At 36.0% G+C, this 16912-nt stretch overlaps 1 long non-coding RNA gene across 2 annotated transcripts in view; it reads right to left on the bottom strand.

Moving 5' to 3' along the window:
• The window catches only part of LOC110400546, a 45059-nt gene that overhangs the window by 12865 nt on the left and 15282 nt on the right, over positions 1 to 16912 (bottom strand). The window contains exon 3 of one of the 2 annotated variants that reach the window (XR_002439928.1): positions 6077 to 6966. The exons of the other annotated variant lie outside the window; for it this stretch is intronic. This is a non-coding gene — a long non-coding RNA (uncharacterized LOC110400546). Of the gene's footprint in view, positions 1 to 6076; positions 6967 to 16912 lie in introns of those variants that run through there. 2 annotated transcript variants of the gene reach the window in all.

The raw sequence follows: 16912 nt of genomic DNA, 5'->3' as shown, positions 1-16912 counted from the left end.
GTTACATGAGAATCTTCCTTTCCTCTGAAGTATGAGAACATTTCTCTCTGTTTCAAACAGAATATGTTGAAAATGTGGACTGTGTATTCAAATCTGAGAGTTTAAATAATTATTTCAAATAAAGATTATTTATCTTAAGAATTTTATAGCAGTGAGATTTTAAAGGAATGCATAAATATTGATACACTAGCTTCACAATTTTTGAAAGCATAATTTTGCCAAAACTGTATTAACTGTAGAAGGATTCGTTTTTTACTCATTACAACAGTAATCAAAAAGTTTGTTTGCTGTTTTTTTTTAAATGTAATTAGTATTTTTCAAAAGACAGTCAGTTCAATGAATTCACTCATGTGAACGTGAGAATGTAAGGATTTGTCACAAACAAGTACTAACTGGATATAAAGTATGTACATTCACACAGTGAATATTTAAAGATCCATTTAGAGAGTGCATTTGATCCTTGCTAACTTCAGTGATTAGTGTAAGATTTCTAAATTTCTATTTACAAAGATGGAAGGTCTTATTCTGAGTAGGGTTAGAGAGTCCAAATCAGAAAAAATCAATTATTAACCTCTGTAGTACATCAAAATGTAAATACTTTTTGGTTAAGAAAAAAAAAAGAATGATATAACATCTTAACCTCTCAAAAGAAAGAAACAATAAAAGTTCATAGGAATTGTTTGTCCATGCAGCTAAAAAGAAGAGCTGAGTAAACAACAAAAAAATCCCCTCAGCTATACTAAGTTGTATTTAAATATATCTGCTTCTGAATTCACTCTTCTGAAAAGTTTTCTCAATTTAGAGAATGAGAATCATAAATGAAGTTAACAATATTTTCACAGCACATGTGGAAACCTGCTCCAAAGGATTACTATTTTTCAGACAGAAAATAAATATATATATCATCTATGTATGCTGTCAAAGAAATTCAAATCACAAATATAAATGATGAATGTCAAATACTCAAAGGACCGGTAACAAAAGAATGTTTTCTCAGCAGTTCAATGCCTAAAATACACTAATAAAGAATATTTGCTGAGTAATTCTAAACAATAAATTTATTGAAACACATCTAGTTGAAAGATGATAGGAAATGAAGGACAAATATATATGTTTTTTCTATTTCTTTCATTACTATTTGTGGTCCACCATTACAAACTTGAAACTGGGAGGGTTGTCACTGGCCTTCCCACTATGATAGGGTCTGCCTCGATGTTCTTATTTGATCATCACCCGACCATCAAAATGCTATTCTTTCAGTGTTGGTGAGATGCATAAATGCTGTCCTACACAAAGATTAGCAACAAAAATTGTTACTAGTCCAGCATTCTAACTCTGTCATGCAAAACTTTGCACTTGCATCTAACTTTGTAATTTATAAATACAGTCTCATTCATATGCATACACAAATAAATGTCAGGCATGTTTATCTGGTCCATCATGCCTAAAGTATTGACAGAATTCCAGCTATGCACAGTTAGCTGCGTGCTATAAGAAAAAGGAATTATAATTTAACTTTCACGTTAAAGAATGAGCCAATTTCCCCCAGACTTAATAAAAATATCGCTGTTCCCAGAAATGGTATTCCTCTCCTCCTGAAGTGAGAAATATTTATACTGAAGAGAATATGTATGTTTGGGAACAAATAAGCAATATGAATAAAACTGTATAAATCAGAAAAGACTTGGCATAAATAAACCAATTACACAGGCTCTTGAACTGAAATCCTTAATAATGTATAAAGTAAAACACAGACATGCAGCAGAGATAATACTTGCAAATGAGCAATATTGCAATGTGTAAAGCAAGGATAACATAAAGAATATAGTATCTAAAAAAAATCCCCCCCCAAATAAACCAAGAATAGAAAAAGAAAATGATTTAATGAAATAAGATTAAGAAAAAAGTCAATTCAAATTACATTTAGAAAAAAATCAACAGACAAAAGAATCTGAAGTCTAGTGGAGACCAATATATCATAGTAAACCTACTGTAAATAAATTAGCATGATTCCTCACAGTCTACGTTGCTAGCTCAAGCTCTCTACAATTCATCCTCTCTACTGTTACTCAGTTGATTTCATTCAGTCAATACATATGTATGCAGTTAATTGGTTCACAAGGATTGCTGGGGTTAGCTCTGCTCTTTCACTTTTCCTATTAAACCTGAACTGCTCTAAGGTGCTGGAACTGCAGCTCTGATGGCTAGAAATCCCTCTGCAATTGCAGAAAAGCCAAAACAGTACAAGTTCCTTCATGAAAAGACTGTACTGCACTTGAACAGGAGAATGCATTTAGGTGGCAAAGGCAGCAGGCTGTCCCTCTCTGGTCCACCCCAATGCCCCTCCCAGTGCCATAAGGAGGGCCACAGATCCATGGATTGCTCATGGACAGATGAGCAGCTGGTAGGAAAACACACCAGCAGTTCCAAACAGCTGTCCCCTCTGAAACCTCCTTGTAACAAAAATCCATCCCAAACTCCTGTGGTGATTACAGCTGTGACTGCAAGGCACTAGAAGAGAGAAAATTCATTTTGGATGGAAGAATTTTAGACTCTTGCACGTGGACTTGTGCATCATAATCAAATCTTCGATCAAAACTTTTACAGTCATCAGGTTAAAAAAGACTTTTATCTGTACCTTGATACATATTAGTACCTGAACAGTTCCAGCTTGCCCCAATGTCTTCTACTATTTGTTTTTGTCTTGTTATACGAACCATTGCCATACTTGAAATGAACGTGAGGTACAGGGATGGCAAGGCAAAAGCTGAGGTGCTAGCTCCCTACCAAGCCCACTACCTGAGTCCATGCTCAAGTTATGAATCTTAGTTAACAACTGAACCTGCTCCTTAATTGGATCAAATAAACAATATATGTTCTCTCATTAGCAGGAGACTCTCTTAGTGATTGACTGAAGTAACTACCTCTAACCTGCCCTTGTGACGTCCACCTTCCAAGGCTAGTTCCTGCCTGTGTGCATCCTGACTGCAAGAACGTGGTTCTGATATATACCCACTCTGTCTTTTTTTTTTTAAGAATCAAGATATGTTCATGAATTTTAAACAACCTTTGCTGAAAAATGTAGTCTAGCCATAGTTATTTCCTTTATGAATCCCAACAATTTTTACTATAATTTCACAGGTGAATGCTGGGCAAGGCTTAAAAATACTACTGCAGAAAGAAATACAGTGTACAGAAAAATAAATTAATTTTAAAAAATCCATAAGGTAAAAGATGTTAAAATCACAAATAACGTAACTTACAAAGAATGGAGGTTTGGGGGGAGGGTAAGGTGAATAAAAAGATGTGGCAGGAAAGGAAAGAATATGAAAAGAGGCTAAGTGAAATGACACAGAGAATTTAAGAATTGTGCAGAATATGAAAAGCCTCAAGAAAAAAAATCCACTGTCAAGCCAAGACACGTAGCAGAGATGTAACTGTTCTTATCTGCACTTGAGGGCATGAAATAATTCCTTTTTTAATTTTGCCTTTTTAATCCTGTCAATTGGAGCTGTCACTATGGATGTAATAGCAAGTATTCCAATCACAATATCAAAGACTCTTCACTGACACTCCTTGAAATAGCATTAATGTCTGCTCACTAAGGGTAGTACATTTAAATGTTCTTGTACAATGTTGTAGCTCCCCCTTAGTCAGGTATCAAGCTGCTATTTCACGCTCTGCTTGTAAAATTATTAACAGCTGGCCTAATGTTAGATCAACTGGAGTATGGTTGTCTAGGACAAGACAGTGCTTCATCAGACTACTTCCTATTTGATCAAGTGATTACCTTCTCTTTATTTTCAAAAATCAGCAATGGCCTTTTAGCTCAAAGCAGGATCTACACTACCCCAACCTACACTACCCCAAGAAATAAGTGGTTGTACTTATGTAGCTGTAGATATTGAAAAAATCCTGGTTAAAATAACAACAAAAGTTGTGCTTTTTTTTTTTAAAACACATCAAAACTTCTCTAAACTCTCACCAGTAGACAAGTACTGCAGAGACACACCAAAGATTATTTTACAGTGGCTCTGTGTACTGTCAAAAAACAATTAAATTAGCAGGATAATGGCACACTGTTTTTAATGCCACTTTCAATTTTCTTTTTGCAAAGGTTATCCAAATAGGGGGACAGGTTTCTTGTATGAAAACAGCTGGAACATATTGTTCTGTAACAATACAAAGAAGAACTCACCTTTAAATGGCAATTCCCTAAATATTCATAGCTTGGGTACAGAAGAGGTTAAGAGAGGGATACAGTATCCTGAAACCAACCTCTGAAAATCAAATTATGGATATTCACCTTTTGAATTTGAACATTTGTAAAAAGAATAAACAAACAAACAGCCATCACCACCAAAAAAACCACCAGCAACTATGTATAATTTGGGCTCTAACACTAAATGCAACAATTTTGTATTCTAAACTAAGCATAGATAGATCACTGTGATGTGACTTACAGTGACAGTTCAGCACTTCTATCTTAACTGATGTTATATTTGTTCAAAGCTAAGTGGTACAAATGAAAGGCCTGTATCCTGCGAGCCTTCATTATAAAAATTAATCTGCATTTAAACACATTCAGATCATTCTTTCATTCTAATGGTGCTTAAATATTTTGGCACGTTTATTCCTACTGGAACAACATTGCTTTTTTCACTTAAAGTAACGATCTGAAAATGAATTGTTTGGAGAATGTTGTCTGTGAAGGAATGCAGCATGCTGCAGTCAGCTCATCAAGAAGAAAGTGCTACAAATGAGTCAAGAGCGTGGTTTATATTTCTTTGAAACATACCCTACCACTTTATTTGGAAGCATCATGTTCAAAGCCAAGCTTCTATGAAAAGTATTCTGTGGCTTAAAAACTATCTGCAAATGATTGTTTCCTTTTACCTTTCCTTGAAATGACAAGCATGGAAATTCCTAAAATACCACCAGAAAAAGCCTTTTGGTAGAAAGGCAGGAGAAAGAATAGAAGCAGAAGCGCAGGAGATCTATGCAGGTCACTCTGAATGTAATGCCTCTTATTAATTTCCATGGAAATTACAATAGATATGAAGAGCACACTAACACTACTTGATAGAGCAAATTCTCAGCTACAAAACATTATTTTTCAGTGTAGTCACCACCATTTGCTATGCATTTTTGCCAGTTATGAACAATATCCTGCATGCTGCGCTCATAAACTGTGTTGATGCATGTCAACAGGTGTCATTTATTCCATATGAAGGAATTCTGTTCCACACCTTTGCATCATACACGCTTCCATGTCAGACACCATTTTTCAGACTGCTCCTCTACTGCCATCTGTCACATGACAATAAAATGTCACGGGATATTCGTGGGGATGTTCAGCCTCTACTGCCATACCACCAGCATCCGTCTATGATGCCGTGGGCCAACATAATAAGATAGGAGACATTGCTTTTGGAGAAACCCTCATATGTTATAATTTTAACCCAGATTCAGAATCTTGTGTTGCAGATGTAATTTTCATTAACTTAATGTATGTTGCAGACAATGGATACCTCAAGAGACACTCCTACTAGTGGAATGCCCAAAGTTTCTGCACATAGTAGTGGCACAGTGAGACTAAAAGATGTGCCACATCTGGCTTTCAATCTCTCAGCATTGGCTGGTGGCAATGCAAGCTGACAGCTTGAACTGGAAGAACACCCAACCCATCAGCTGGAGTTGGGCAGGCAGTGATGGCACAACACTCGGCCTGTGATTTCTTTCCCCCCATCTGAACAACTGCTGGGTCCCATGTATGTATGGGTGGAGGGTGAGAAGGTCATGGGGTCTAAGAATATACAAAAACGAAAGAAAACTGAGCACATAAGGACCAGCAGGAAAAAAGTGGGAGGAGGTGGTGACATGAGGAGAAATAATTAAGGGCTAAAATGGCTAAAATGTGGATGTAGTGGGAGGTGCCAGATGTCAGCAAAGAAGGAAATTTCAGATCTGAGAGCTGTGAGAATAATTCCATCATGCTAGGTATTAAAAAATGACACAGAATAGAAGTGATTCTTCCACTGAAAATGCTTTGCAAAGGTATGGTAGTTTAATGCAATTCATTAGTATCAATTTTCAGTTGGGTACTTCATAAATTAAGAAATAAAGCCTTTCTGTACAAATAATTGACTTATGCAGATGTGAGCAGTACTGAATGATAAGACTGTAGAAAGTACAACACAAAAACTTCTGAAATTCTCAATTAATTTTTTTAGAAGTATTGTGGGGTTTTTTTTGTTTGTTTTATTTCTATACAGTATGCTTTGAGTGTGTAAGATATTGGCCACCTCTAATAGATACAATGTCTTACTGTTTTGGTTAATGCTGTTGCATTACCACCCTCACAGAATCTAGAACATGTAAAATGAAGAAAAAAAAATAAAAGACAAAACTCACATAACAATTCAGTAATTAATTAGTTCACACAGACAATCATGTAAGAAAAATATTAAATCACATGACCTGGTGGGTCAAGGAGATGCATTAAAAAGGAGTGATTTTCTAACTCAATGTTACACGTTTCCTTTAAAACACAAGTGATTGATACTGAATGACCTATTCACTCATCTCTGCTTACAGGATGTTGCACCTAATTGTTACATTGGATAGCAAGCAATTTGAAGTGGATCTCAGCTACATTAAATTTTCAATATATATATTCGAAGTACGATAAAACAGATTAAAACTGTCCTGCTTATATGAAATATTTATCTAGATAAATGATAAAGGAAAAGTTACAGTATGGGGCTCAGAAGCAAGTTTTAGAAATATATAGGAAGATACAAAGCAATCTATACTAAATTCATTTGGAAAACATTATTATACTCTCATTATTACTTCTGTCATCGTGATTTCATTAAGAATTTCATAAAACTTCATTACAACTTGGTGTGCACTGGAAGTTCTTCTGTGGGAGCTTGAATGGTTGAAGTGCTCATCATCTTCAGCCTGGAAAAACAGTTCTTGCTTAGCAAGATTAAAGACGAATATTTGCTTACAGGCTCATTCAGATTAGAGCAATCTGTCAATTTTGCCACCAAGTAATGTTTTAAAACAGAGAAAGTAGTCAGAGCAGTGCTTCTATCATTATCTATTTGAAAATGCACTGAATTCAACATTTTCTTCACTTATTACCTAGGTACAGAACTCAGATATCAAAAGATTGATATCTTACGCATGTTACAGAACCAGGAGAAGAGCTAATAACAAAATAAAGAAAGTATGAGAGACGCAACTACCACGAATCACTGCAGCTGGGGAGGTGTACAAGTTAATCTGACAAGAAACATCATCTGGCAGTGAATGAATTTGCATTCATTTACTAATTTGAAATATGCATTTCAAGTTGATTGACATAACTCCTAGATGGGAAACTCAGTCATTTGCTGAATTTAGTAGACTGGTAGTACTTCAAAAAATGGGGTTAACATCTTGGAGTGCATAGCTTCATGCAGGCTTACTTTGAAAGAAAAAAAACTTCAAAAAAGATGTGAACAAGTATTAGAAGTAAAGAAAGAATTAAAAATCTAGGAATTTAGCTATACAGTAAATTAAAGACTTTCGTATTTTTAGACAGAACTCTGAGTAATAAAGAAAGCCTCTAGATACTACGAATCCATAGAATTACACCATCTTAATTCTGAGAGAGAGTCAAATTTGATATTTACCCATACAGAACACAGTCCTGCTGAAAGTAGGATATCTGCTTTCATGATATAACATTATTTTTGTTTTATTAAAGCTTTTCCACTCAGGTAGCAATCTTAATTTTGCAAGCACTCCCATGAAAACTTTATTTTCTACTTGGGATCAGGATCTGTACTTCACCTGTGTTTCAAAATACGTACAGATACCGTTACTCTGCACTTCAAATACAGAACTAATTGAGAAATGCATTAGCAATTTGTCCCATCACAAAGACAAGTTCTGTTTTCTGTACACCTCTTTCTCTATCCCCACTTTCAGACCAACATCGTATGCTGCAGTTAGCTCAGGAGCTGCACCAATAACTTGCATTTCTCTGCCCCCTGTTCCACTCCCACTGCTTCACGTTCTGCATTCTTCTTCATTCCCAGGCAATCTGAAACCCACTTTACACCCATTTCTGGTTTGTCTATCAAGGACAGAAATCCTTATTATATCTATATTTAAAGCTACTTTAAGAGGAATGGATATAGTGCAAGGTGCAGGTAGATATTATGCTGAAAGTTGTTAAGTGAGTGTCATCAATTGGTTTTTATTGTAACAGCTTAATCTAGGCTAGGCTAGGAACGATTTAGGTTCTGCTAGCCAGATTACCAGTTTTACCTTTGTTGCTTACTAATTGTCTGGATGTAACTTTACATTTAATGAATTGACATCCAGTGCAAGTACTTGAACTTTTCAGCTAATAGTAAAACATGTAAAACACATACGTGTAAGAGGGGAATCAGTCTCCTGAAGGAGCCTTGCAGTACCACTACAGGCTCCAGGCTTGGTGAGGCGTTGGGCTGCAACTGCTGCAGGGCCAGCAAGCAGTTGGTACAGCTACCAGCATTGCTAGCTACCATGAAACATACCACAACTTAGTTCAAACTTGCTCATGTATCTCACCAAAAGGCTGAAAAAACGATAGGACTTTTCAAATTGGAATGTTGCAAACTGTGGCACCACTATGGCTAACATGTCAATACAGCTGGCCTTCAGAAGTGACTAGCAGGTACACATTTCAATAGGAACGTCAAGAGTCCAGGATTAGAACTGACCAAAGAATGCAAAATATTTGGTCAAAACACATCCATGACCAATATCCTGCTAACGTTGTCCCAGCTTTCCAGAAGCGACATGATTATATAATCAAAGAAAAGTAAAGAATATGTGTAGTTCTGATCATTTGTATTTCAGCCCTTTACTGAAAAAAAAAAAGTTGAAGGAAATTTCTGGGTTGGTTTTTCTCCTTCCAAATGAGTTCATCTAGCTCTGTGTGTAAGGGCTGCTTGTGCCTCTAAGTTCACAAAACAGACTGAGGATATTTACACGAGCAAAAATTCAAACAATATTAACAAAGCTCATTGACTCAAAGTGGTTTGCCTGATGTTGAACTCTGCAGCTTATTATAAATATATATTGAAACAATAATCTTATGTTTGTGACTTACAGCCATGATCTAATTTCACTGTATAGTACAATATGCACACCATTTTCATTTTTGAGAGCAAAAACTAAATTTAAACAAAGATTTGAGATGATTAAGTCAGAGGTGTTCCTTAGAGAGAGTGAGCCAAGTTCTGCAAGGCAACAGATGTAAGAAGAATTTGAATAGAGGAAGCACATGAAATCAGAAGATCACTTGCTGGTTTTAAACACTACTTCTGATTCCCGAACCCCTGCCATGAATAGCCCTTACTGAGCATATATTCAACATGTTCTTCAAAGAATCATGGGTACTGTCATACATGTTCGTCTCTAACAATTCCAGATATTACTAGCATGCCAATACAGGTGGCCGAGGGAAGCATGTGGGCAACAAATTGCTGATTTTGTTTTCCAGTAGTGCTATCTAGTTGGGTCAACCCTGCCCATGGCAGAGGACTGAAGCTCAATGATCTTTAAGGCCCCTTCCAAATCAAGCTGCTGTATGATTCTATGAAAGATGACAGCATAAGGAATATTCACATAGCAGAACCTAGACTATCAAGATGGAAAAAATGATGAAAAGATTTAAAGTAAACAATTTGAGAGCACATTTAAACTCTCATGATTATTTCTCTAGTGTCTTTTCAGTCCCTTATAATCAAGGATAATGTCCAAAATTTTCCTATATAAAATTCATCTTCTGAAAGTGAATACTGCATTCACTTTATACCACTGAATCTTTAAAATGCAGTTACCCACTGAGTAAATGAAATTTATTGTAAATAATTATTATTTTTTCTTTATTTATTGAGGCATAGACTTCTACAAATGAAATTATCTTCAATTTTGAGCTTTCAGGTCATTACTAAACTATTTCTGTTGGGTTTTTTTTTTCCTTTTTTTTTTTTTTTAAATTTATATCAGAAATGTCACAGAGCCAAAATGATAAGCTAGTAGGCAGTCGATATCATCAGAAGATCTGGCCTAGTTTAATTTTTTCATAAATGCGAAGTTTCCTTCCTATACTGAATATAATGAAGAATATTGTAAAGCTCTGAAACCTTTTATTCTTTGTATTAAATTAATAACACTGGAGTTTCAGTGATGTTTCCACTCCTTACATTGGCCGCATCCACAGAATATGGTTTCTACATATTTCCAAAGAGATCCCCAGAGGACTGGCACTTGAAGCTTATTGCTAAAGATTGAACAATGAAGCAGGTCAGCTTGTCCTAAGAAATCAGGTCATTCAGCTGTATTTCATGTTATCATTTTGACAACAGGGGATGGGGGAACAGACACAATTGTAAGCCAGTTCTTTGGAAGAACCATTTTACAGAACATAGCAAGACAGCAAACATTATTATTGTAAAAGCTAAGTTCATTTCTAATATGGTACATTATGGGTGCCAGTCTCTCGAGCTTTTTTCTTTTTAAGCAAAAAACACGCACTGAAAAGTAATTTCTTGTTGCTGTAGTGTTTTGGTTTTTTGTTTGGCTTTTTTTTTTGAGGGGGGGGGGGAGGAGAAGCATCACTATTCAAATATTTGCCATGGAGGGCATTTTATCACTGTGGATATTTGCACGAATAAACAGAAAAGGCACATTTCATCAGGGAATTTCAGTTTGCAGCAAGATGGCCAAAGCTTGAAATGAGCATTTGTTCAATACATATATAATGAAAAAAAGATATGCATAAGGTAAGAGAATTCCCTTAACTGTGAACTGGAAAGTACAAACAAGAATTCTTTCTCTGCAAACACTCACAGATAATTCCAGCTTTTTTTCCAAAAAAGTCACCAAATCTTTCCTGAGCAGTCTAAGTTTTGCACAGTTTTGGTAGATCATTACGTCTTCATCTTGAGGCAGCAAAAAGTGAAGCCAGTGAAGCTGTGTTATATAGCACCTGCACAGATACATACTGCTGCAGAGATGGCAACAGCCTAGTGCAGAGAACGTATCGGAAGAATACTGAACAGAACTATAGGGATGGCTGATTGTTTGGGATGCCCTCTGGGTACATGAAAGCCCACAGAGTTGGAAATGAAGTTGTGATCTGATGACAAGTTGAAACAGCTGGAAATCAGATCACTCTTCAAAACTTCCAAGAGCTTAAATAAAGATGGGAATTTTCAAAGCTCTCACAGCTCTATTGCAGCCCCATAAGTGGGTCTATATCTACCAACAGAAGTGTTCTTCATTCTTTTGCACAAATTATCTGATGTGCTAAGATTTAAACTATGTTTCTGAAAATTATGTCTCTACAACTGTGATAAACATAAAGCAAATCAGATCAGATTTACAGGTTTTTAGTATAACAGATACTGTCAGTGACTCCTAGAGTTAACCAGCCACATAAGTCAAATATGGGTAATGGAAATGTTAAAAAAGTGTTTTGGAGTCAAACTTCATTACTCTGTTGGAAGTTTTGCTTTATTTCCTGTTGATAGGAAGCTTATATATACATGCATACAGTACTTTCCAATGGTTTCCTAGTATGTGCTGCTTTTCACTGTAATACCTGCTTAAGTTCCTTTTGCACTCAAAAAATGGGGAAGACTACAGTTCATGTAAGTGTACATGAAACAAAAGGTAAAGTCTGTTTGACACACTTTACTAAAATGCAACCAGTACTCTGAAAGTGCTTCCAAATGCCTTACTGAGCAAATACAGCAGAACACAAGTCATATGATACATCCAAAACATCAACTGACTATGATTCTTGGCTTGCATCTACTTAGTTGTAAACAAATGTGAGAGCTCGGAAGTTATGAAAACGTTGGCAGGGCTCTATATTGGCCTAGAAATTGCTGATTTTGTCGAAGGAATGAAAACAATAACTGTAAGTCAGCAGGACCAAACTAAGTTGGAAGAGGTGGGTTTGAAGAACAACACGTACATGGAACCCAGCTAAGAAATACTTGTTCTGGACAGGGCGAGAGCAAAAACGCAAGCTGAGGATACCAAGACTATGTATTTGTACATCAGATAGATATACTGACTAGGTGACCAGCTAGCTGAATGCAGCTGCAGAGTGCTAGGCTGTGTTTTGTGTAACAAGACAAGAGCAGTTAAGGCTATGTCTTTTTCTAGTCTCTAGATGGTGTGTGCAGCCACTGCTGCCTGGGTCACTGACCACAGCGTGCAGTACTCAGCTGCAGCTCTACTTGCAGTGCTTCCTGAGTAAAGGAAATCAAACTCACAAATTGTGTAGCAAGGCAGATGTCTGCCTTAAGGGTCACATATTTTTGACCAGTGGAGAGGAAAGATCTTGGAAGGAAAAGCAATTTTTTTTAAAGAATGCTTACATATATCAGAAGAAATATTTCATTACAGTTTAAATAAGGAAATAAATATTAATATGAAAAAAATTGTAAAGGAACTCTCCACTGAGATGATGTCCACTAATCTAAATCTTTCACTAAAACAATATATAAGCTCATTAAAAAATTGCCTACTTCCTTTTTCTTTGACTTTTAATTCTACCAGAATTACCTATAGGAGCTTAAATTCAGGCTACACTGAAAAGAAAAAAAAAAAAGGCCCTCCTGGCTCTTCTCAGATAAATCAGCAATTGGAAAAAGCCAATTTGCAGCAAATTTGAACCAACTTGGACTAGAAGTTAGTTTTTGACTTCAATACTGGGTCCTAAATGTCTGCAACCTCTAAATTGCCACCAAAGTCAAACATGCAAATCAATTGTGAAAAAAAAAAAGACAAAAATATTTCATTTGCATCTGGAGCACTTTGGCACATGGCTTCATTTGATGGTAACTTCTGTAACACATTGACCATCAGGCATTCGAAAACATGTTCATGAGACACTGTATTAAAGAGGATAAGAAGCAGCTGAACCATGGTAACTCAGCTGGCATTTGGCAGTAACAATTGCATTCAGTTCAACAAGCTTGTCTTTTAAAAGTCTATTCTCTCCCTCTCAGTTCCCCTGGGGAATTTAGTATGACTACAGCTAGTTGCATAGAGAATTCAAAATACCCTTGAACAGAGCTGTGAAATTCTAACCCCAACTCATAATAAAAAAGGTGCAGAAAAAACATCTGTGGAGCTGTACAACAAAGTCTTCTAAATATCACAAACACTCTGGTCAGAACATTTGGAAGATGCATTATCTAGATAAGCATTAACAGAAAGGCCTATCAGAGAAATTTCACCAAAACTACCACCTTTTATTAAACCCAGGGGAGATTTTAAAATCACCCCATTGTTCTGATGGTTTTACAGAGCCTGTTTTCTCTGCCTAAAACATGAAAGAGATCTGGCAGAGACAGATTGAAAGAAACGTTTAAATCTTGGCAGACTTCACAAAATCAGAAGTGATATCTTTTGTCAGCCTAAATGCCAGCTGCTTGGCTAGCATTGGAAGGCAGAGCAATGTATCGCCCACATTGACACTTGTTTAAAAGCTTAGGATTCCCCATGGAATTTCAGAATTCACAAGTCAGTAACATCTGGGCTGTGCAAGGGGCTTTTTATTTTTATTTTTTTTTAGGTTCTTGAAGTCCTAGGCAGGCAAAAGTGTTCACAAATAGAAATAAATAAAAAGAATAAAACTCTCAAGAAATCTCTGTATCTAAGAGACAGAACAGTCACATTTTTGAGCCACACAATAAGGTGAAAAATATCAATGATCAAAGAATTTGAGATTACAGTTACATTTTCGAAAGTCAGGAAAACATTGTGTTCACAATTGTAGTTAGAAATGATTCCAGCCTAATTGTAAAACATAATTTCTGTTGAAATCACAAAAGTGCAACTGTCATTTTCTCAGTGTGTTTGCACTCAGCAGGATTATTTATGATTTTTAGATGTGTAAATGATAGAACACTACTTTGGGTTTTTTTTTATATATATATTTATATATCTAAAGCGCCTATCACCTGATTGATAAACATTCTTTGGAACCATTCTGAAATGATTTTGCAATCTGAGTAGAAAAGTATCTCACAGTAAGGACTGAGCACAGCCTTGCCAAAAAAGACCTGAGGGTGGACAGAACACGGGGAAATGGTTTCAAACTCAAAGATGGTAGATGTAGGTTAGATATAAGGAAAAAGTATTTTACAGTGAGTATGGTGAGGCTGTATTAAAGAGTGTTTTGAAGTAACAGGTGTTCTGCAAAATCATTAAAAAAATGTTTCATTGATGTTTATCTGCTGTCCATGTTATCCTAATGAAATATTGTACATGAAAACTGCCACCTGTGTCTGTCTCTTCCTATGTAATTTTGCCCCTGGAAATAACCAAAACCTAATGCCAAAGACGTGGAAGTATCATTAATTTGTAGGGTCACGTGCCTTAACAGTAGCATAAACACGAGGAATCCCCCAGCTATCTAGAGACGTTTCATTTCCAATGAGGCTTTCCTCAAAGGCATAATCAGGATATACTACAAAGGTTCTGTAAGAGTCATCTGCATTTTGGCAACACCTATCCTAAATATCATTCTCAAGGGAGACATTTATACATTTTCTATGGAATAGGTCTGGGATCCATTTAGTGTAAACTACAGGTGTAAAAACGAGAAAGGTAGGCCTAAGATATATAGCATACCACCCACACAGACACACAATTCACCTTGGACCAACTCTACTCAAGAATAGCTACTCAGGATTCCAAGCCAATTTGTATTTTTCACACGAATAACAACAATATTTGGTTAAACACTTCTCAGTGAAACCCTCTAGAGCTCTCCAATTTTGTGCTGTTACCGTAAACATAAGACAAAAATAAGTTCATATGTCAAGTGAATGTTGTTTGTCACCACATCAACATCGGGTCCATGCAGAAAATCAGATTGAGACCTAAATGCAATTTCCCCCTAACATCAGATTGCAGTTTAAAACAGAAACAAACAAGCAAATACATAAATAAAATCTTTTAAACAAACAAAAAAACTACCGACACCTCACCCCCCCCCCCCAAAAAAAAAATCCACCAAAACACAAATGAGCAAACAAACAAACAATTTTTTAAAAGGCAAAACATATCCACCCATCTTTCACTTTCCTGTTGAACAATATCTGGTTCACACTAGAATCAGGAACTTGAAATGCATTTTCACCTTACACCATATGCACTCTCTTTGAATGTGAATTTGCTTTAACTAGGGGAAAGTAGAAAATAGATCAATTTCCTGATAGTGAATTTAACAACTGAATATTTCCTTATACCTCCTTCATGACTATTTACTGAAGGCATAAGAGAACTAGCACCTACTCAAGTATAATGTTGCGTGTAAGCTCTGGGTTATTATTTTCTTCAAAATCCCCCCCAGCAGAACTTAGGCCAGTGACAGAGCTGCATGCCAGAGAGGCAGGAGAATCATTCTTTCCAGGCCTATTTCTTCACCATCTTCTGCTTAAATCTTGAGCAACAGGGCTACCTAACAAGGGGCAATATAAACTCTGTTTCCTTTTCCATCAGAAGTGCTGAGAGAGCAGAAGGGTGGAAACTTGGCTTTGCACCTGCAACACACTTGTTTTTAATACATTTTGATAGAAATCACAAACTAGTTGTGCTGAAATCATAGAGATTATAAACACTGTTCTACACTGTGCCATCAGTTTTTAAGCAGATGGTTCAGTTTTTTTGGCAGATGTCCTGGTAACATGATCTATTCCACTATTTAACTACAAAAATACTGAATAGATTGACCAAACCTAAGGAATTCATGAAATTTTCTCATGTTCTGAGTACTTCTCAACAGGAATATTTCTGTATTACCAGTTTTTGTGTGTATATATCACTGCCTCCCTTCATGATCTCACAGTCTTCTAGACTTATGTATTAGTTTTCCTCTCCCAGAGCAAAGTGCCATCATCTCCGCAAATCTCCACTGTAAAATGTGGGAGTGAAAACTATGCCATGAATTTTTTATGATCATATCATTCTTAACGTAAAGCACAAATGTCTAAGTAGGCTTCAGTGGAATGCATCTGTTGGTTGTATCCCTATCTGATAAGAAATGTTTGTGATGTGAGCTAGAAACAATTTCAGCTTTGTTAGAAATATGTTTTAATAATTCCTTGCTCAATGCTAGATAAGAACACAGCCTAAATAAATTGTGAAGTCTGTACGCTTACATAACTTTTACTTTCATTAGAAAACACAGGAGGGTTGTTCTCTTGTTTGTTTTTTAGAGACTGCTAACAGGTGAATATAATCTAAAGTTAAGGAATTCATTGTACCAGAGGTTTTGAATTTTGTATTTTTTGAATACATATTTGACTATGACAATTTCATTACTCTGTGTTTGATCTAGACTGAAGAATTTCACGTCAGCTTCCAATTTAACAATTATGGCTTTTAAATGACTTCGTTGAAAAAGGATTTATAACTCATGATACTCAATACAGTTAAGTAGTGTAAAACGCAGATATTTTAGTGAATCTGTATTTTTGCTTCCACAACTATTTTACCAACTGCTGCTTTGCCTTTCTGAAAATATAATCAAGTGATGAAATATAGACATGCACAGTAGTGTGAGACTGTCCTTTAAAATGTGTTTGAAGCTCACGTATACTTACAAATGCTATAAACTTTAAGGCTAATCCCGTTCCCACTTTGTACATACTTTCATTCTTGCACTGCTGCTTTTAATAACACTTTGAACCAGAAACGACGCTTTGGAGAAAAATGTGACTTGCAGTACACCTGTGTTCTTTCTCTGTATTTGTTAAATGCTGTATGAAATGTGAAGTTCTGCTATTGGTGCCCTTTTTATGACGTATCTAGGGAACTATTCAGATGTTTAAAATAA

The sequence above is a fragment of the Numida meleagris genome, chromosome 5 (assembly GCF_002078875.1).
Source record: "Numida meleagris isolate 19003 breed g44 Domestic line chromosome 5, NumMel1.0, whole genome shotgun sequence".
Taxonomy (NCBI): Eukaryota; Metazoa; Chordata; class Aves; order Galliformes; family Numididae; genus Numida; species Numida meleagris.
This window is presented reverse-complemented; position numbering and strand designations above follow the sequence as displayed.